Genomic DNA, 21137 nt, shown 5'->3' on the forward strand with positions numbered 1-21137 from the left:
GTATCATAATTAACAGACAGATAAAAGGGTATTGGACGAGTATCTGCAGAACAAAATCACTCAGAGAAGTTCAGTTGTCTACTTCACAAACAGAAAAGATCATGGTTGTGACTTAAAGTGACCAACATTTCTCAAAGATCAATGTAATTAGATATTTCTGTATATCCTGCTGCTGATCAATTACTATTTAAAGCTTGGTTTCTGGCAGTTTTATGCCTAGGTCCATTATTTAAGCAAGTGTAGTTATAGAAACAGTATAGGAGAAACCACGCTAACACATAGTTGTCATGTTTGAATTTCAAAACAATTACTCAGCTGGAGGTTATAATTAATTATTATATGAGTGCAGAGAGTGCAAGTCAAATGCACCGAAATTTTGTGATGTGCGTTTGACTCAGAGTAAACATAAATATGAGTGGTAGCTCCAAAACATGCATCAGGTCAGGCCTCCATCTTAAGAACACTTTAGGAGAAAATCAGAGTGCAAGGGAAAAGATGGTTGACAATTCGTTGTGTCACAGGCCATCCCATCACTGTCGATGGAGCAGATGAGCTGCAAGTTGACTACACTCTTATATTATCCTGACGAGGGTGTAAAAGTATGAATGGTAGAGCAATGCAATAAATAGACACTGCAGTTTGAATAGGTCCATTTTCTACCTATCTATTCCGTGGAGTTGTGGGAGTTAGGATAGGGAGGTAAAAGTTGCAGAAAAATATTGACTTACGGAAGAGATGGCAGTGTCCCTTTGGTCGTATTAGGAAAATAATGAAAAGTGGGGGTTCTGTGTCACTACCTCTTATCTGAAGGCTTTGCATGCCCTGCCTGCATTTCTTCTGCTGACAGCCAAAGTATCCTAAAGTAGTATGACCCTTCAAGTATTTCATATCGTACGTCCGTGTGTGTGTGATTCATCAGTCTGTGCTACACCAACAAGCTTCAGTCTGTGACAGCTGAGTCGTGCTCACACATTTCACTTCTGCCAGCTGTGCTGCAGGATGCTGACCTCGGGCAGAAAGGCAATGCTAACAGCCTTGTTTCTACAGATGTCTTGTTGAAACTGTCACAGCTAGGCTCAGTACCTCTCTAACACTGCAATCATCCTAAATCTGAGTGGCTGTCATTTTTTAATAAATAAATAAAGGCTACACAGGCACAACCTGTATACACTGCTCTGGGGATTAAGTATATCCCTCTCCATCATGAGATAAGGCAAGCAGAACTTAGTCCAGCAACCCAGGGTTGGTTATTTTTGGTTTTGTTTTCTGGTTTTCATTTCTGAAAATGCTGTTACTGTTGTTCTGGGAGTGAATTCTAAGTCTCCACAACACAATTTTAAGAGGATTTGTCTTGAAGTTGATTTCCCTGAAGATAAGTTTTCTGCAGACAAATGAACTAGTTCCTGTGAGAGAATGCCCAACTTTGGTCAGCCACCAGCTGCATTTTTTTCTGACTGGTCGAGCTGGTAACTTCTTAACATTTGAGTTGCACAAGAAACTCCTTGTTCTCTTGGTGTAGCCACCCAAGAAGGCAGAATACACTGCCTCAGAACACTGTTTTCCATCCCTTTCCCTACCATTTTTATGCATGTTTGAAGGGTCTGAATTTATCCTACAGCTATACATCCTGCCCTAAAATGTCCCTGACATGGGTTTACTGCAGGGAACTTTTGGATTTGTGATGTGCTTGGTTGGCAGGAAATTCCATTGTGCGCAACTGGGAGGAGGACGATCATGTCTGAATCTGAGGTAAAACCATATTGCCATAATGGCTACTGTGATTTACAACTAAACATTAGCAGGGTTTTAAAAACTGCACATATACTTCACTAAACTCTTCAAACACTTCAACAAAGTCTCAGTTTGGTAAACAGAGTAAAGCATAAGCAAATAGAGCTTGAGAATATGTGGTAGTCACAGTGCTTACGCAGGCAGAATATTACATTTTCAGTTTGCAATGCAGAGGGAGTATCTACTGGACAACATTGGCTAACTAAAGGACTTATTAATGTTTGTATACTAGTTAAAATCCAGAGTGCTAGTTTAGTTTGTATTCGTCCTGTATGATTATGCTACATGTATGGATTCAGGCACTAGCAATTACCTTTTGAAAACTTATATTCAAAACAAAACAGTTTTGAATATAATCTTTTGCTTTTTAGTAAAGGCAGTATGAGGGTTATTTAGCATTATATTCCCCTACATAAAGTCATATAAACAAATGAAAAAAGGGCATTTTAAGATAACATTTTGATTTTTGCTATGAAAATGATGATGATTAGTGTAAGCTATTAGTCAATTAAACTTCATTAATTTCAACACTGGAGAGTTTCAAGTAAAATAATCCATTGAAAGGTGGGTCTGTGAGGAACCCACGAGTGCAAGACCCCGTGTGATCACTTTTACCAAGAGTGTTTATTAGCACATGTAGCACTGGAGAAGGAATTCTAACAAAGGCTACTTCTCTTTGGCTTTTTGATGACTTACCACCCAAAAGCTATTTCTCTTAATCCTTAGTATCTCAAAAAGGTTTCTTGACAATTTCCTGTGTAGATGAAAACACTAAGTTGGATGAAAATTAGGCATTTAAGATGTTGGGAGGCACTGAGCAAGAAGAGAAGAGGAGAGTGGGGGGAAAAAAAACAACAGAGAGAAGAGCCTATGTCAGTCTGTCTCTCCTTGAAGGGGCTGTGCAGCCAATTTTAAAGCAGTGGAGTGTTCTGTGTGGCCCTCTCATTAGCTGCTCCACTATCAGATGTTATTCAGTCCTGGTGACAGGATACTGTTGATCCCTGGACACTAGCTGGAAAGTCACAGATTTTCAACATAGATGCCTCAAACAGGAGGATTTCACAGTAAAAGGTGACAGGGATTTTACTTAATCACGCATTGAAGTGGGTAAATAAAAAAAATGCCATACACATAGGAAGTTATAAATTCATGTAAAGGAAAAAAGATGAATGCATAAAAATACATAAAAGTAGGAAGGTTAAATATTTAGGCAGAACTCTTACCTAAGTTGATCAACAAAGATTCAAGACAGTTTGGGAGCTGCATGAATAGTTCAAGAACTTAAGAATGTAACTCCTGTTATTGTCTCAATAAAACTAAGATGTAAAATAATCCAACATGATCAAAGCACCTTATTCGGCCTAAGATTCACTATTACTCTTTTTTTCTAAATTTACTCATGGAAAGTCCTGACTCCTCTGCCATACTTCTCCACTATTTTCTTATACTGTAACTTGGAGCGTATCTAAAACAATTTTTTTAAAATGTTTATAATAGTAATTTATATATTTTAAATTACTAATACTATTCTGATCTTACTCTTTCTGTAATGGTAATCCTGCCTTATTTCCTGTGCTTACTTATACTGAATTCTGTACATAGCCATGCTAAAAAAGTTGAGATTAGATGATAGATTTATAATATCACCCTGTTTGTGCAGCCAGGTCATTTCAATGCTCTGTGTATCATAACTGATTCTAAATATCTGATAAACTAGCAGAGAATACGATAGAGGCAAGCAGGAAAAAGTACATTGTTGTTCTTTTCGGTACAGCACATCCTCCAGTGAGGTAGAAAAGGGTTTAGCTTAATAGATAAGAGTAAAAGTAATTATATCAAGGTTCCCAAATACCAGGATGTTTTCCAAAGATAATAAGGACACTATGGCCTGAGTTATTTCTTTACCAGACTTCTATCTATATCTTTGGAAACATAAATTTTAACCTAGATTGAAAAAGATTCATGTGTAATTAATATTAGTATTGAAATGGATTACAGACAAGAAGTTGACAGACTTTACATCATGATTTAAATAACTCACAAGTAATTTTGAGAAGCCATGCAAGTTACAGAAGTACCATAAACTACAGCTGTTACATAGAATTAATAGAAGTCTTTAATGCATGCTGTTCTGGAAAACTGTTACCATGCATCCCAATCAACACGGGTAGTTCATGAAAGAAAAGTAGCTTAGTCAAGGACAGTACATGAGGGGAACAATGACAGTGTGGCTGTATACATTGAAATAATACTGGGGGAATTTTTTTTTTACATAGAAGTTATTCCTGTTTTGTTTGGTGTGTGTGCATACCTGAAAACAGTGAAAGAGACACAAGACTCAAGATAAAAGTTAAAGAAAGAGCAGCTAAGTGTAGCATGCCATAGCGCTATCACAGTATATAGCATGAGTGACCATGTTGTTCACATTTGAAAAAAGAACTACTTAAAACCATTCAGTTTTGATACTCCAAATCTGCAATTCAATAGCTGTCTGAAAGGATAAACTGACAAATAAGTTTAGTTTATGTAAGTGGAAAAATAAATGGTATACAATGACAGGGGGAGTAGAGGAGCCACGAGCACATTAGACCTGGGAACACTCTCCAAAGCTGCATTCAAACAGGCTGTTGGTATCCTTTTGGAAAGTGTCTCTACCTCTTGCATCAGCTCTCAATACTCACTGAGAGGAACCCATTATTAAAAAACATGGTAGAAAAAGCCATGTGCATTTTAGCAGGATGGAAAGGCAAGTTAATGAACTTGTACACGTAATAGAGGAAACGGGTCAGCGTGGTGGCTGAGAGAAGGGAGGACAGATGAAAGGAAAAAAGAGATGCCAGTTTTGCCCTCCATCTTTATCCTGCCAAGTGATTAAGAAGAGATTGTGGGGTTCCTTGTTTATCACATTACAGTGCTTTCCATATTAGTTTAGTCTTTCCAGTATCCAAGGGAAACTATTTCTTTGACAGCTATTGTTTCTGAGTCTGGGACAGAGGAAGTAAAGAGGTTCTTGCCTTTTCATGCTGTTAAATAAAAATTCTATAAGCTGGATTGCAGTCAGAGTGCTGTGATCTGTTGGCTTTGTGGCTTTCTTTGCACAACCAAAGTCTCTACCTTTTCTGTCCTGACCTCTGCACTGACAGGATGCTGTGGGTTTGCGTGGCAAGGTTTTGGTAGCAGGGGGCTATAGGGGTGGCTTCTGTGAGAAGCTGCGAGAAGCTTCCCCCATGTCTGATCAAGCCAGTGCCAGCCGGTTCCAAGACGGACCCGCTGCTGGCCAAGGCCAAGCCAATCAGCGATGGTGGTAGTGCCTCTATGATAACATATTTAAGAAGGGGAAACAAACCTCTGGGGAAACGGCATTCGAGATGAGGAAGAAACAACTCTGCAGACACCAAGGTCAGTGAAGAAGGAGGGGCAGGAGGTGCTCAAGATGCAGGAGCAGAAAGTTTTCCCTTGCAACTCATGATGAAGACCATGGTGAGGCAGGTTGACCCACTGCAGCCTGTGGAGGCCCACAGTGGAGCAGATATCTACCTGTAGCCCATGGAAGGGACCCCACGCCGGAGCAGGTGGATGCCTGAAGGAGGCTGTGACGCCGTGGGGAGCCTGCGCTGGAGCAGTCTCCTGCCAGGACCTGCCAACTTGTGGAGAGAGGAGCCCACGCCGGAGCAGGTTTGCTGGCAGGGCTTGTGACCCCGTGGGGGACTCATGCTGGAGCAGCCTGTTCCTGAAGGACTGCACCCCGTGGGAAGGACCCACTCTGGGGCAGCTTGTGAAGAGCTGCAGCCTGTGGCAAGGACTCCCATTAGAGAAGCTTGTGGAGAACTGTCTCCCGTGAGAGGAACCTTCAAACCTGAGCAGGGGCAGAGTGTGAGCAGTCCTCCCCCTGAGGAGGAAGGAGCGGCAGACACAACGTGTGATGAACCAGCTGTAACCCCCATTCCCCGTCCCCATGCACTGCTCGGGGGGAGGAGGGAGAGAAACAGGAGTGAAGCTGAGCCTGGGAAGAAGGGAGGGGTGGGGGGAAGGTGTTTTAAGATCTGGATTTATTTCTCTTTACCCTACTCTGATTTGATTAGTGATGATATAATCTCCCTTTTTCTCCTCAAGTTCAGTCTGTTTTGTCCATGATAGCAACTGGTGAGTGATCTCTCCCTGTCCGTTTTGACGTGCACCTCGCATTTATCCAGGCCAAACCAAAACACAGGACAAGACCTTGCCAAAAAAATTAGTAAGGATAAATTTCTGTCATTGTTTTCCAGTCAGTGTCACAGATGTTTTTTAATGCTGTGAGTGGAAATGGCTGAATGATTTCAAAGATGTTTATATAGTCCTACAATATGTGAATTTTTTTAGGGAGGATTGTTTGCACCACACGTTGAACACATGTACTAATGGATTTTTTCTCTAAGGTAGAAACAATGAAATCAATCCATTCTTACAGAAGAATTCCAATAGCTTAGTTCCATGTGTGTCTTGTATGCAATTGACACTAACATAGATGCCTTAGCTCTAAATTAGATAGCCTGAAATAATGCGATTAAAACACTGGCAATCAAAAAATCAGAGTAGTTGAGGATGAGAGGCCATTCTGGAGGTCTCTAGTCTAACTCCACTTCTTAAAGGAGGATCAGGGGCACAAGGTTTCTCAGGGCCATGTCCAGCTGGGTTTTGAATATTGCAACGGGTGCAATATTCTAATGGCAATCCATGCCAGTGTTTGATCACCTGCACGGTGACAAAATAAGCAAACAAACCCCAAAACCCAAATAAGTTTAAGTGGAATTTTGTGAATTTTAGTTTCTGCTCATTGCCTCTTGTTCTGTCACTGTGTACCACTGAGAAGACCCTGGCTCTGTTGTCTTTGTTTCTATGAGCCTACTATTCTCCAGGCGTAACAGTCCCAGGTCTCTTATGTACTTCTCATATGTCAGGTGCTCCAATCCCTTAACAATTTTGGGGAGATAATCACATCCCTTAGCCTGCTGGCAGTGCTCTCCCTAGTACAATTCAGTACTCAGTGCACATTGCCCAGGATACTGGGAGATTTAGTGTGGTCTCCAGATTTCAGCATCTGCTGTCGCTGCTGTCTGTGTAGCATCACTCAAATTGTATTTATTGCTATCATGACAGAATCTACCTAAGTGACTTCTTAGCTGCGTTTCTTATTGCCAGCAGGGAGATTTTGTTATATGGCTGTGAGTTATTCTTAAGTGTCATTGCACTTTGCTCTTGATTCTGATTTGTTATTTGGAAAAAAAAAGGAGAGGAGCGTCTATTTCTTTATGTTTTTGTTCTTAAAAATAATTTCAATAGTTCTGTTGGTATAAAAGTGAAACAGCAGAACGGTGAGTTTGGCCTGTATTTATTTGAATACAGGAATAATCAGGTTTCATGGTCAAAGGTGAGTCTCTTCTAGGAAAAGAGTGAAATGGAGCAGAGGATGGGGGACAGAAAACAAGTTCTTCCCTGATGGGCGTTATCTATGGTACCTGTTTGGATTCCTTGCTGGTTTCTTTCCTTGCGGGCAAAGAGGGAAACTTCTAGTCTTTTTGGGCAACAGCTTATTGCTGCAGAGTTCTTAATAATGTCCTAGCTTCCACTTCTGAGCAATGAAAGAAGTTGTTCAGTGCCATCCGATCAGCATGGCATCTGATTAAAATGAAGCTGATTTTGTATGAATCTGATATTTTTTTGTTTGATTTTAGTGGGAAGTATCTCCAAGGTATTTGCTAGACTATTTGAAGTGCACTTTTGTATTACATTTCTTATAATTAGACTTTGCAGTATAAATTTCATTTTAGTAAGACTGCAGTAGTTGTACATTCAGTATGTTGAGGGCATTTCTCAGTGTTCTGTTCCGAAGTGTATAGCCTGTAGTTTCACATCTCTGTTACAGCAGTATTTTACGTGGAATTCAATATAAATGAGATATTTAAACAGGAACTATCACATAATTAGAGCACTTGGCTCATCAGGAGGTTTTCTCAAAGGTTAAGGAATTCTGTTGAAAGGCAATCAATAGATATTAATAAAAATAGTTTGACAAATTAAGTCTTAATTTTTAGTTTCTGAGTAGCTTGAATAGTGCGTACTGCACAGAAATCTAAATTGAGTAGACTAAATGCATGTAAGCAGAATGGCTTAATAAATCTCATTAAATGTTGTAAGTGATAATTGTACTATGTTTGTGCCGAAACAGTTGCCTTTGGTGTTGATTGCTGGTAAATCTGTGGTGAAAACAAGGATTCATGTCAAAATTGATAAGAACACTAAAATAATGGATATTGCATCAGCGTTGGTAAATTGGGCAAGTAATCCTTGAAGCACTTTGCCTGTGAGTGATAGACAACCATGTTCGTTTAGTCTCAAGCTAATAGTTTATTAGAAGAACCTCTGTATTTGAATACTGAAGCTGAAATTCATTGGGGTAGTACCACAGAACCACAGAACAGCTGAGGTTGGCAGTGACCTCTTAGTCTTAATCTCCTGCTTAAGCATGGTCAACCAGACCATATCTAGTTGAGTTTTACCTCCATATGAGAGGTTGTGATGGAGGCTCCACAACATTTTTGTGCAAGCTGACCCAGTGTTTGACCACATTTGCAGTAAAATAAGTTTTTTCATGTGTTCAGGTGGAATTTCCTGTTTTTTAAGTTGTGCCCATTGTCTCTTGTCGCTGTATACCACTGAAAAGCATCTGTCTCCATCTTCTTTACACCCTCCCATCGGGTATTTTTATACACTTGGCTAAGATCCCCCTGAGACTTCTCTTCTCCAGGCTGAACAGTCCCAGCTTGTGCAGCCTCTCTGTGTATGAAAGAAGCTTCAGTGCCTTCTGCATCTGTGTGGCCTTTGCTGGATTTGCTCCAGTATGTCCATGTCTCTCTTGTGCTGGGAAGCCCAGAACTGGACATACTACTGTGGATGTGTCTCACCAGTGCTGAGCAGAGGGAAGGATCACCTCGCTTGGCCTCCTGGCAGTGCTCTGCCTAATGGTAATTTTAAGCAGATGGTTAATACACTCTTGAGTTTAATCAAAATGTATCTTTTGTAAAGCATTTTGAACTATATGACTAATCTTTCGAAGTTTACTCAGTACCATTGATGTTGAGATGATCATCCAGAACGTAGGTAGTGGAAAGTTGAGTATCTTTGTGAAAAATATCCTGTCAAATAAACCCTATCCTGAAAATCATAACACACTTCTTTTTTTCCATTTACAAACTTGTTATTTGAAAGTACATACTGGCAAGGGAAGTGTAGTTGTAGTCACGCACTAAAGCGTTTGACAAAAGAGCAGTGGAACATACTGCGGGAGATTTTATGCATTTTAGTCTAATTAAAAAGACAAACAAAAAACATCCAGACTCTTGTTGCCAGAGCTACCGCTCAGGATGAGACATTGCAAAGATAAAGAAGGTTTTTGAGTATGGGTTGGCCTGCAAACACATCCCCAGCCCCTGTTTTCAATTGGAGGAATGAAGCTCTCAGTAGTAGATCACATTTTGATTAAAAGCTCCAACACCGAAGCCAAGCCTTGCATACAAGAAAAGCATGCAGGGAGAACTGTCACAAAACGGTGACGTGTGGACTCTCAACCCAGGTGGTATTTAGATGGAAGTTCCAAGTATATACAATCTACAAAAGGCATAGTGCTCCAGAAACAAGGCTTGGCACACTGCAGAGCAGACCTCCCTGGGCTGTGTGTACTGGAAGGGAGCCATCTCCCATGAGGTCCTTTTCCACCAGGTTCCTGTCTGCAGCTGACCAGGATTTTTGCCCTACTTTAAGGGGTGAAGAAGAGATGGAAGGAGGAACAGAAAAAAGTGATTTCCCTAGTAATGTGGTGTGTCTGTGGCCCAATGTGTTTTAAACTGGCTTCAAAAAAGTAGGTAGAATAAGCCAATTACATTTTGCTAGATCTGGCAGAAAAATAGGCAGCACATAAAATCTGTGGAGAGCTTATGTTAGCAGCTGAGGGAAATTGCTCTTTGCATAGGTACTCCAGTGTTGTCTGGAAAAAGAAGCCTGCAAATAATTCAACCACTTTGAAAGAAAGATGTCTTGGTGGGCAACAGCTGTAGCAGATTAAAACAGCTAAATCCAGTACATGACACATCGAGATCTAATGGAATAAATATTGTGGTACACAACTGCATGCACATTTCACATCCATTAGTACCTCTGAAGTGGTCCAGGTGCCTGCAAGACGTGCTGACATTGCTGCTAGGCTGTTTGTAGTGAAGTTCCACATTATATTGACTTTATTGTTCAGTACTGTTCATTTTTGTCTGCTGAGGAAAGATCTGGAGATCTGCAGTTTCTGTGAGGCCATGCAAGTGCTGGTTAGAACAAAGCGGTGTTTTCTACAGAGTCAAGTGTTATGCTTGTCAGGTGCTCATCAGCTGCAGAACAGGCTTGGCCCCGTCCTGGACTCCTTGGTTCTATCTAAGCTCAAAGAGCTAAGTGCTTAAAATAGGTCTGTCACCACCTGTTTTATTTTTTACCTGTATTTGCATGTTTAAAAACATATAAAACTTACATGGTTTATTTTTATAATTACTGGTAGATTGTTAGTGCCCTTAAGAGAGTTCCTCATATTACATTTTTTTTGTATGTATGCTATTATTTTGCCAAATATTAAATCAGAGATCTGTATGTTCTTGTCTTACTCTTAAGAAAGGAACTTTTTATACTTTTAAAAGACGTTTTTATACTTTTAAAAGACACCACTCATTAAGAATTATCAATAAGGCTCAGGGATTAATTGCTTTTCTGTTTTGCTAGAAATGGGGTGATAGCTTTATAGATTCACTTTCTTCTTTGTTTAGTTCTTGGCTTCTGTAAAGTAAGTAGTTTTGATATTTTTGAAGAGACCAGACAACCTAATTTCTCATAAAATTTAGACTTAAGAAATAAATGTTCTTAAAGTACCACTCCTGTTTATGTTCCCCTTTTATATAATATAGTATATTCCTGGGGTTTTGTGCAGGAGGATGTGACTCAACAGCATGGAAATGACTTACTAAAATAAAAGTGCCAGAAGGAAGCTGATTCTTTAGCTGAAAAGGCAAATTGGTCTTCAATGAGATGATAATTCTGGCATCCTAGGAGATTCAGATTAGAAGATTTTAGACTTCTTAGGCAAAAACGATCAGATGGAAAACCTGGTGGTGTTCAGGTTAAGTTAATGCAAGCTCTAAATGCAGTGCAGTTCTGGAGTAAAAGAAACAGAAATTAAAAGATGAACATTGAAACCCAGAGACAGATGGACATTGGTGTTGTTTCTTTCTTTTCCCTGTAAGTTCTTCTCCGAATTTTTTTTTCAAAACTATTGATATAAAGGGCTCATTAAACAAAGAAAAAATCAACAAGATTTGTAATCACATTTGCTTACCTTTTTCTCCCCATGTATGTTTACTTATATTTATAATAATGAGTTAGGGAAATATTTTTTTTTATACTATAAAGAGATGCAGTAGTTCATAAACCTTTTCCTTTTTCTCAGTAATTAATTTTGTTATGCTCAGATACAGAAGAGTGCCCAAATGTTTCTCTGAATAAATTTAATCTTTCTAACTGGGGAAAGCTGCTATTAGTGGCTCAGAAATTTCTTTTCACTCTGTAACTCTGTGGGATCTGATGCCTTTGTATGCTCATTGTCTTTTTACTTAAAATCTCCATAAGTTATTTTCTTAAGGGTGCAAGATCTGATCTTTGCTGTTCAGCTCTCCATTCCAGATGCAAAATTCTCTTAGGTGTCAGTGTGGAATAATGTATCTACTCTACTTTCTTAACCATTTTTTCTGTGCAGTCCCAGAATACTAAATGAACTTGTTAAGGTTTTTTAACTGGTATGTATATACAGCTAGTGTTGCCTTGAACAAATATACTGTGCTCTTAAGTATGTTAAAGACTGAGAACTGTTGGTAGAAGTGGGCACAACTCTGAAAGTAGAAGAATTGTGCTGGTATACATGAGATGAGATTCTAATTTTTCTTTTTTCAGCAAAGGAGTACTCACAGAATCCCATTTTACCTGGGTAAGCATAATAACTAAATGTTTTAGCACTTAATTAGTTTGGTTTATTGTTGTTGTTTTTTTCAAATAGAGATATAATTACAGAAACTTCTGAATAAGTTTATAGTTGAGGGGTTTTCCTATTAAGCTACTGAATAAATGCAGGATTTATTGCAAGGAGTAAGCAAAACAGGGGAATTATGCAAGATAATATGATAAATTGGGAATCAGAGTTTGGAAGAACAAAGTTCATTATTGAACTTCTATGAAAATTATCAGGCAAAATAACAGGGAGAAAAAGTCCTTCAATTCTCAGAGAAAGAGTTTTATTTGATAACCCTTCAGCATAAGTTAGTAAGATATTGGCGTAATTTGGATAATGAATGAACTGAAATGATGTTGCTATATGCCAGCTCATGAAGAGCCACCTGAGGTGTGTCTCGCCTTTCTTCCCTCATGTCAGGATAAGGTCAGCTTTTAGTTTGGACTTGCTGCTGTTTAGTCAGACGTGCCTGAGCTGCACCAGCTCATGTCAGCTGTTAATAACCAGGCTGAAGGGGCCCCACTGCTGCCTCTCTTATTCCCTCATTTACCTGGTAAATTATCTGAGATGGTTGTTGTGGGGGTGAAAAGACACTATATGCCATGTGCTCATCATTACATGCACTCATGGCTGCTGGATCTTGGCACACGTGGAGAGAGGTACATCCACTCCATTGTGGCACTGGGTGTTATTCAGGATGAGTTTTCACACTTCAGCTATTTAATGGCAAGACGCACGAGGCACCTTTTTTCTTTTCTTTTCTTTTCAATTTAGCCTCAGAATGGATAATGGGGACTTAAGTAATAAGCTGACTACATGAAGAATATGAATAATATCATTTAGAGATACTGGGAGTTTTTAATGTTGTATCACAGTTGTACAGCTTTCTCAGTTTGATGATGCTATAAAATAATTAATAATAATTCAGTCATATTTATGTTATAATATTAATGACCAAAACGATTAGGGCATGAGATTCTGTTCTAAATTGTCGTTGCAGAATTAATAATTCAAATGTATTACTTGAACTGAACACCTGCTTGAGAAGTGCCATTGCTCCATGATTTAGGAGAGTCAACATATTATTTCCTATGTTAGGAAAAAAGCAATCAATGAGATTTAAATTAACATTTTCAGCTGGCCCTCTCTCTAGCTATATCTGTAATGTTAGAATATCGAATTAGAATATTAGAGGTACAAACTCTCCAGTCATCCATACCATCTTCATTTTGAATCATGCACTGGACTTACATTCCACTGTAAACCAGTCTGGAGAAGCACATGCAAGGGGTTGACTTGGACATGAGCTTGATTTTTTGTCTCTGAAACTAGAAAGGGTGAGGTAGAATTCAAGCTACATGATTTGGTGAAGCCACACTTAGCTTCCTTGGTATTTATGATGTTATTCAACTTACGTGTCTCTTCATGCATAATTAGTGGAAATATGCATAGTTCCACTCTTCTGATCTATGCTTTCAACAAATATCTAATTCAAATATGCATGAATGCATGCAAGGTTTTAATGTTTTTTCAAATGGATAGGTACAAGACATGCATGTATAATCTACTTTGTTATCTGTCCATATGCATAAAACTCTTGATATCCTACACTTCTTCCCTTCTCCTTTTCTAACAGACTAACAGGGGTGGTCAGAATAGCCTGAAATATTTAGAATCATAGAATCATAGGATCATAGTATCATAGAGTCATTAAGGCTGGAAAAGACCTCTAAGATCAAGTCCCACCATCAACCCGTCACCACCACGCCTGCCAAACCATGTCCCAAAGTGCCATATCTACATATTTTTTGAACACCTCCAGGGATGTTGACTCCACCACTCCACTGGGCAGTCTGTTAAATAATTTAGGTTTGCCATACAAGCATTTTCTACATACGGAATGGGATACAAATGCTCATACTTCAAATCCTCATGGAGATGCTTCAAACATTGCATTTCAATTCATATACACCTCTTTCTTGCCCTCCGTCTCTACATCACTGCATCCACACAAGCATATAGTGTTACAGAAAGATGTGTAACTGTCATGTATGTAATGCATTTGTTATTCCTTTTACCCACCAAACAGAACATGGGAAGAAATACGACTTGCAGCTATTTATCACATATGAAGTCCCTCACTCAGGAAGATGGTGTTGGGACCAGTGCACGTCTGCATGCATTCAGAGCTTCTGTTTCAGAGGGAAAGTCCAAGATATCTGTAAATGCCAGAGTCCTTTCTGTAAATTACAGCCAGTATGTTTTGTAGTTCCTCATGGCTTTGAACAGCAATGACTATTTGGCTTCTGTTGACTACATTTGCTCAACGGGTCTTTCTACCTGCAGATTTCAGAAAAAACTAGAAAGGAAAGAATAGCTGCTGCTGTGGTAAACGCCTTAAAGTTATTTTTTCTTCTAAACATACTTAACAGTTTTCATGGAGTCTGATATATTTTTTTATGTAAAGAGAAACAGGACAGAGCGAAGTTTCTCTTGTCCATGCAGGTATCTGTGTATCTAAGTGGAGTGATGCCCGTGATATGTGAAGTGCTTCACTCTTCAAGTTTATATCTGGAAGAAAGAGAGCTGACAGCACAAAGCAGACAAAACAGTAGCCAGTACTGAACTGATTCTGCTAAGTAAGGAGAATCTATGAGAATAAGTCAGGTACTGCTGAAATATCTTAGAGATTTGCTAGTTTCTTCACTGTATTGGAGGAGGCCTGTATTTTAAACTAACTTGCAACACTGCCAATTCAGTTAGCTGTCAGAGGTATGCCAAGATGTTTGCATCCAGTTAGAAGATAGTTTGTGCAAAGTATACATTTCAAACACAATGGATTTTTTTTTCCAAGTGCAGTATTTTCAAGTATATATTTCTTAAGCCTTTCGAAGTGCAAACAATGGGAACATCTTGAGAGAGTTGTTAGAGACTATTAACAGAGGAAGAGGTCTGAATTGTTTGTTGTTAAAAAGGAATAGAGGCGGTGTAATGAGATGTGTGTAAAAGATAATGCAGTAGAATGCCAAGTTGTGAAGATTTTGTCTATATTGAAATAATGAATTCTTTATTTTTTTCTTATGTCTTTTAATTCACTTCTGTGTTTGTGATGCTAACCTTCAGGAACGTTTGCTGACAATGACCTGGTCTCATTTCAAACCTAGTTTGGAAGCAACTGCAGCTTCAAATGCATATGTAAGGCTTAATGAATTTGCTATGAATCAACAATTAATGTGCTTTATAAAACAAACAAACAAAGAAAACCCAACAAACACAAAGCAAGGCAAAAAAATTGATGGTAATTCCCAAATTGTCAGAAGTATTGTAGCAAAAGCCATCAATGGGGAAAATATGAGCAAGGTATATTTTCATTCTCCTTGCTTTCTCTGGTCTGGAGTGTTGTGGAAGAGATTCGATGCAACTATATGAAGAAGGTGTTGCTGTGGGATCTCAGGCAAAGAGAGCACTGCTCATCCAGTGAGAGAAAATGGAGGGTGTTAAGGCTGGGACTAACCAAAAAAAACAGTTCTTAGGTGTTAGTTTATTTAAAAGAATCCTTCAAGCAAACATTTCTTAGCTTCAAGTTGGATTTCACCAGGAGGAAGGGGCATGCACATGTAATTTTTTCTGTTTCAGAAGTTTATTCTGCAGAAATACCTGCATTCCTTGCTGTAACTCATAAAGTATTAAAGCAGCAAGCAAAATTAGACTATGTTAGCTGCCAAACTGGTCTTGTGGCCTCTGGCAGCTTGACACATTGTCCCAATTCCTGAGAAATAACAGAAGAGGGACAGTGCCTGTGAGGTTGCAGTGGGGAGGCCAAAGAAATTGTCTGCAAAGTTGTTCAGCCGCAACGTCCAAGTGCTGGAGCTGTTTATGCACAAACCAACAAGTTGCATTAAATTAAGGTGAAAATTAGATTCTCAGTGAGAACCTACAGTGAGTACAGACATCAGTATTTTGGGGCTCAGTGGAATATACTTGTACAAGTATTAATGTTGTTTAAAAGGCATCGTGAAACCCAAAACACACCGTTTTCAGGTATTCAAATGGACTCTTTGTGTTTAGTTCTGCACACAAAACTGCTGTTCTTGTGGTAGGTGAGTCCTTCCACTATATTAAGCAGCTTTCTGCTGTTGGGACAGTATGAACAAATAGCATTCCTACTGTGGCAAAGAGAGTTGTTATCATTAGTAGAAATTCTTGGCTACATAGATATGCCTGAGCGAAGGTCCTGAGGAGCTGTCACAGCCCTGTGCTGGCACAATATCTGCATATCCTCAGGCAGTGCTATGATCAAGGCTTGTAACAGAATTGTGACTGTGGATCAGGTCTTCAAGCCCTTGGAAACAACTAAGAAACCATTTTTTAAGAGCTGAACCTCAGTGTATTAGATTGTTATTATCTAGAAATATAAAACACCATGGGCAGTTCTGAGTATGGCGAAGTAAATTTGAACTGGCATCAGATTAAACAAAAGGCTTTCTTGAAGATGTCTTATTGGGCTTCTCAAAGTGAAAGTAAGGTGGAGCAGTAAGGGTGTAAAATAATACAAAGACAGAGATATGCTAACGTATTTCAGTATAAATGTACTCATGCTGAAAGACAGAGAGAGGTATATCTTGATTAAAAATTCTTATTACTTTCCTCTGCTTCTTAGGCAGGTCAGCTTTTTAATCATCAGTTATATTGTTCATCATGAACAGTCTGATGAGGCCAGAATTTGGTAAGATTAGTTTTTGCAAATAGCAAAACTGCGTAGCTACAGTCATTTGATTTATTCAAAAATATGACTGAATGGGCTATAATTTATAAGGGGAACTATAATGGTCATAAAAAGAAAATGTTTAATTTCAGCTTCTGCTTTTCCTGGCATGAAATAAGAAACATCTGCAGGAGTCATTAGCTCATAGCTGAACAATACATTAGCCTAAGTCAGCAACAAAAGTAAACGGTGGATTAAGTTTGTCCTCACTAGTGGTGTCATTGGGATCAGTCTTAGTTATATGAAAACAACAGGCCCTGACCAATGTAGCACAAACAAAGTAATTAAATATATCAATGAATGCAAGTTGTGGATACTTCCAAAACATCCATACATTCATCACTTGGCCTCTCAGGGTGGAATAGGGGACCTGAGTACTTTCAAAGAACCAGTAACTCAAAATTAAATACGTTAATTATGTTTCAAGTATTGCAACTGAATATATGAATGCCCAAAGACCATAAAACAGAAAGTTTCCTGGAAGAAGGAATGTGAATATTAAATTAGCAGGCTATAAATCTTAATACTATTTCGAATTGGGATTTGTTAAGCATTTCTTTCTTGCATCTTGCAGTTAAATACTGAAAGAATTATTTTACATAGTTCTTGTCTGGCCTTGCTGAAATCAAACTGATAGCAATACTTTTAGAGAAATATCCGATCCTTGTTTAGGAAAAGAAGTATTAAAACTGTAATAATCTGGTTAATCAGAATTGAATTAAATGGCATATTTTTAATATTATTTCATTTGCCACTGAATTTAATTTCATACTCTGTAACAAACAGCATTGTATCCATATTTCTCATGAGCTGTGTTTATTCAAAAATGGCCTGTAGTAGCTCCATTGTTCTTCTTTGAGTTGGCAGTCCTAAATCACGGCCCTGTTTATTGTCTAGCAGTTGCCTTTCTTTGCAGATTTTCTTGTCTACTTCAGGTCTGTAGAGCTGGTTGTCCTGTGAGACATGTGATGTTGCTGAATGCCTTTGGCCTTCTCAAGAACAAAGCTACATGTTGTGTGATGGAGTCGCTTCACTTGGTGGGACAGGTCTTTCTAGAATCTGGGAAGTCTGTTGGTGGAGTGGGAGAGGAGGTGGGATTTGTGGGTGAGACTTAACAAATATAGTTTGTTTGTACCTTTACAGTCTTCACTACAATATGTGGGTAGGAAGGAGATGATTTAGCTTTATAAACACAGAATTTTTTTTTCTTGTCATTAACCAGCATGTGGTACATGAAACACAGTGGCAATGGTCTGTCTGATGAGAACTGGAGCAACATAAAGAATGTGATTAACAGAAAACCAGAGTGCAGAACAGTGAAACATAACTACAGTGGCCTACCTGGTGGGAACAAAGGGAGTGTGATTAAAAGCAATCAAAACGGCCTAGAAAAGCATCTGAGTAATAGCACAAGAGAGGGGGAAGGAACTGATTCCACAGTTCAAGTGAAATTCAGGAAAATGAACTTTTGCTGATTAGTAAGTGGCATGTGTAATCTGTAGGACTATGTGATCTGTAGGACTGCATATTTCCACTCTTTGGGAATATGGAAACTATTGAAGAACCTGGCGTAGGGTCCTCAAATCGTTTGTCAGGGCAAAATGGTGACACAGGAACTGAGAATACAGGTCTCACGCTTCAGGGAAAGTGGAAAATATGCTCAGTTTATGGGATTGTATGGTAAGCACTACATTTAGTAACTGATGATTTAAGCATTTTCCAATGAACTGAAGCACATTCATAGTACTTGGGGTTTTTTAAGATTTTTTTTTTAGTATATGTGCACTGTAAAATTTTCAACAAGTATTCATAGTCCATTATTCACAGGCATGCAACTTGAATAGAATTGGATTTCTGATTGGTTGGGATTCATCAATATTAGGACCAGAACAGACCATTAGGAAATAAAGTATGACCTCCTGTAAATCACACCCAAATATTGCTGCATTAAGCCCAAAGAGTCAGACTACTTTGCATTTCTCAGGAAGCTTACAAATGTGATGTACACAGAAAGAAGTGGGGATTTTAGATATGGAATTTGATGAGGACAGAAGACCAGACAGCTGGCAGTCTTTGCTCTAAAAGTGGCTGGAAAATGCCATTGTTTTGATTATGCATATTTCAGGGTAATTTTTTTTCCTGACCATTTACATGACTGCCACTGTGGTACAATATACAGTTACACCTTCATGTAGAAACACCACTTCGTGTTTCAAGATGCATGTCTCCAATTTACTGAACTTTGTTTTCTTTGTCAGTATGTTGTGTTTAAAAAGAAAACAAAAAGCTTTTCAGCATCAGATTTATTTTCTATATGTAAATAGTTCAGGTGCTGCTCTATTTATGTTTCCATCACCTCAGTAACAGAACTCTCTAACCTTTATTTCTGATTATTTCTAGTGTTTCTTATTCTGGTAACATTTCTGAGGTGTTAATTTTCTCGTTCTTTTATATGTTCAAGTCTGGTGAAATGTAGGCACAAGAACTAGATACCTTATTCCAAATCTGTTTTAGCAGTGTTAGAAGAAGAAGCAAACTACTTTAATGTTGTTTTTTTTTTTTTTTAAGATTTGTTATGTCTCTGTATCCAGGAATCTCATTTACTGTAATATTTCCTCCTAATATTAAAAAGGAGTGGGTGAGATGATGGAAAATGGACTGTATGACACACAGCAAAAGAATTCTTTGATCAGTGGGTAAATATAGATTGCTAATGAGAAAGCTATGGAGCAAGAAAATGTATTATTCTGTCATGCAGTCATACAGCGGAATCATCGTCATGTAGGCAACAGGATATTGCAAGCTGTACTTAGGACTGTGCAGAGTACAGTAACAACAGCAGTCCCAGCTTGAAAGAAGAGGAGAGTGCAGGCGCGTGCATTCAAACACAGTATAAAGTTGTGTAATTCAATGTGATGGAGAGAAGCTCAATACAGAAAAAAGTTTCCCGTAAATATTCCAGTAGTAATGTTGACAGATAAAAGGATGAGCACTATGAAACGCCTTAGCATTTTGAAATAACACCAGAACTGATCAGCAGCTTAACATCAGGGATAAACTGAAGGTTCTGCTTTTACCCCGGACAACTGCAATAGTTATTTAAAAACAAGTATTAGTACTGGCTGTTATACTGTATAGTGTGACCCAAACAAAAATGGATGAGAAGGTGTAAGTTCTTCTGGATATTTCTGACCATCTTCAACTCATTTTTGGAAGATGTTCCTGAACATGGACTCTTTGTGGGTCCAGATGTATTCTTGGTCAGCATAACATCAGATACAACTGGAATTATGGTGTTGGCATTCTTATGGAAAAGATATAGGAAAAAGCAATCTTTTATAGTGATATGAGGTGATGGCAACCTGTAAATACGATTTTATTGCAAAGCAATATATATGTACACATATATAACAGGCTCATGGTTGCAAGAGGTGATGCAGACCACAGGACATGTTTGGGATATCTTTCTGAAAGGCTTAGAAGAACCTTATTCACTTTGTGGTTTGGTGTAGGAGAGCTGGAAGAAGTTTGGTGTATGAGCAACCTAAGAACTAGTGTCACTAACATCACAGGTTGGAAACAAATCCCCAGACCACAGTACTAATCCAAAGTATTTGGGACACTTATTCATGGAATATCATACTTGAAGATGTACACAGCATACAGAAAAAAATAAAACAAGGAATCTAATTGGTTTGAAAGATTTCCATCAGGAGTTTTTTTGAATAGTAATTTCAACTTCTATTAAAAAAAACAAACAAACAACATCCCTCTTGTCACTATGCAGTGAAGAACAAACCATACAGGAAACAGACTAGAGGTACCCTTTAAAGGCTTCAAGGTGACTAAGAATCACAAAAGGACTTTCAGAAGATAAAGGAGAGGAAACATGGACAGAAAACATTTTGGTTTACTTGTTTTCAGTTTACTGATTCAGTTTTTATGGGTAACATGGATTTACTGTTAACTTCTTTCCTCCTTAATGTTGTTAGGAAACAAACAACTGCCATTCCTTAGTTTTCACCAAGTCGCTCAATCCACCAAAGTGACCGTCACTTTTTAAGTTGCCTTATAAATCAGGTATAAGACTATCCGAAGAAAAAGAAAGCTTATTAAGTTGAGTTGTCCTTTCCCCTGAGGACCACAGAAGCTTCTGCCAGTATAAAAAAAGGGAGAAAAACACCCTCTCCTGTGACCTGATTGACCATGTTGATGCACAGTAGCAAATTTTGCATGATCGCTTGCTGCTGGGAAAGCTTGACCTAACATTAGAGAAATTAAATATCCTGGAGTTGTAAGCTCAGATTTTGTCCTGACTAGACTAAACTCCAGTGATTTCAGTGGAGTTTCTGTCTGCATTGTATAGGTCTGAATTGTCCCTTAGTGGTGCAAGGAACCATTTAAAAAATGCTCATACTGCAAGATAATACAGTAAAAGAAGCATAGCCAATGGAAAGTAATATAAATTTGTATTTGATTCATTTATTCCAGGTCACCAGGAGACAATAAATT

The 21137-nt window shown here is 38.5% G+C and overlaps 1 protein-coding gene across 2 annotated transcripts in view; it reads left to right on the plus strand.

Annotated features, from left to right (window-relative positions):
- EDIL3 (EGF like repeats and discoidin domains 3) overlaps positions 1-21137 on the plus strand; it is a 290980-nt gene that overhangs the window by 76309 nt on the left and 193534 nt on the right. The gene's annotated exons all lie outside the window — the stretch shown is intronic.

The sequence above is a fragment of the Opisthocomus hoazin genome, chromosome Z (assembly GCF_030867145.1).
Source record: "Opisthocomus hoazin isolate bOpiHoa1 chromosome Z, bOpiHoa1.hap1, whole genome shotgun sequence".
NCBI classification, from domain to species: Eukaryota; Metazoa; Chordata; class Aves; order Opisthocomiformes; family Opisthocomidae; genus Opisthocomus; species Opisthocomus hoazin.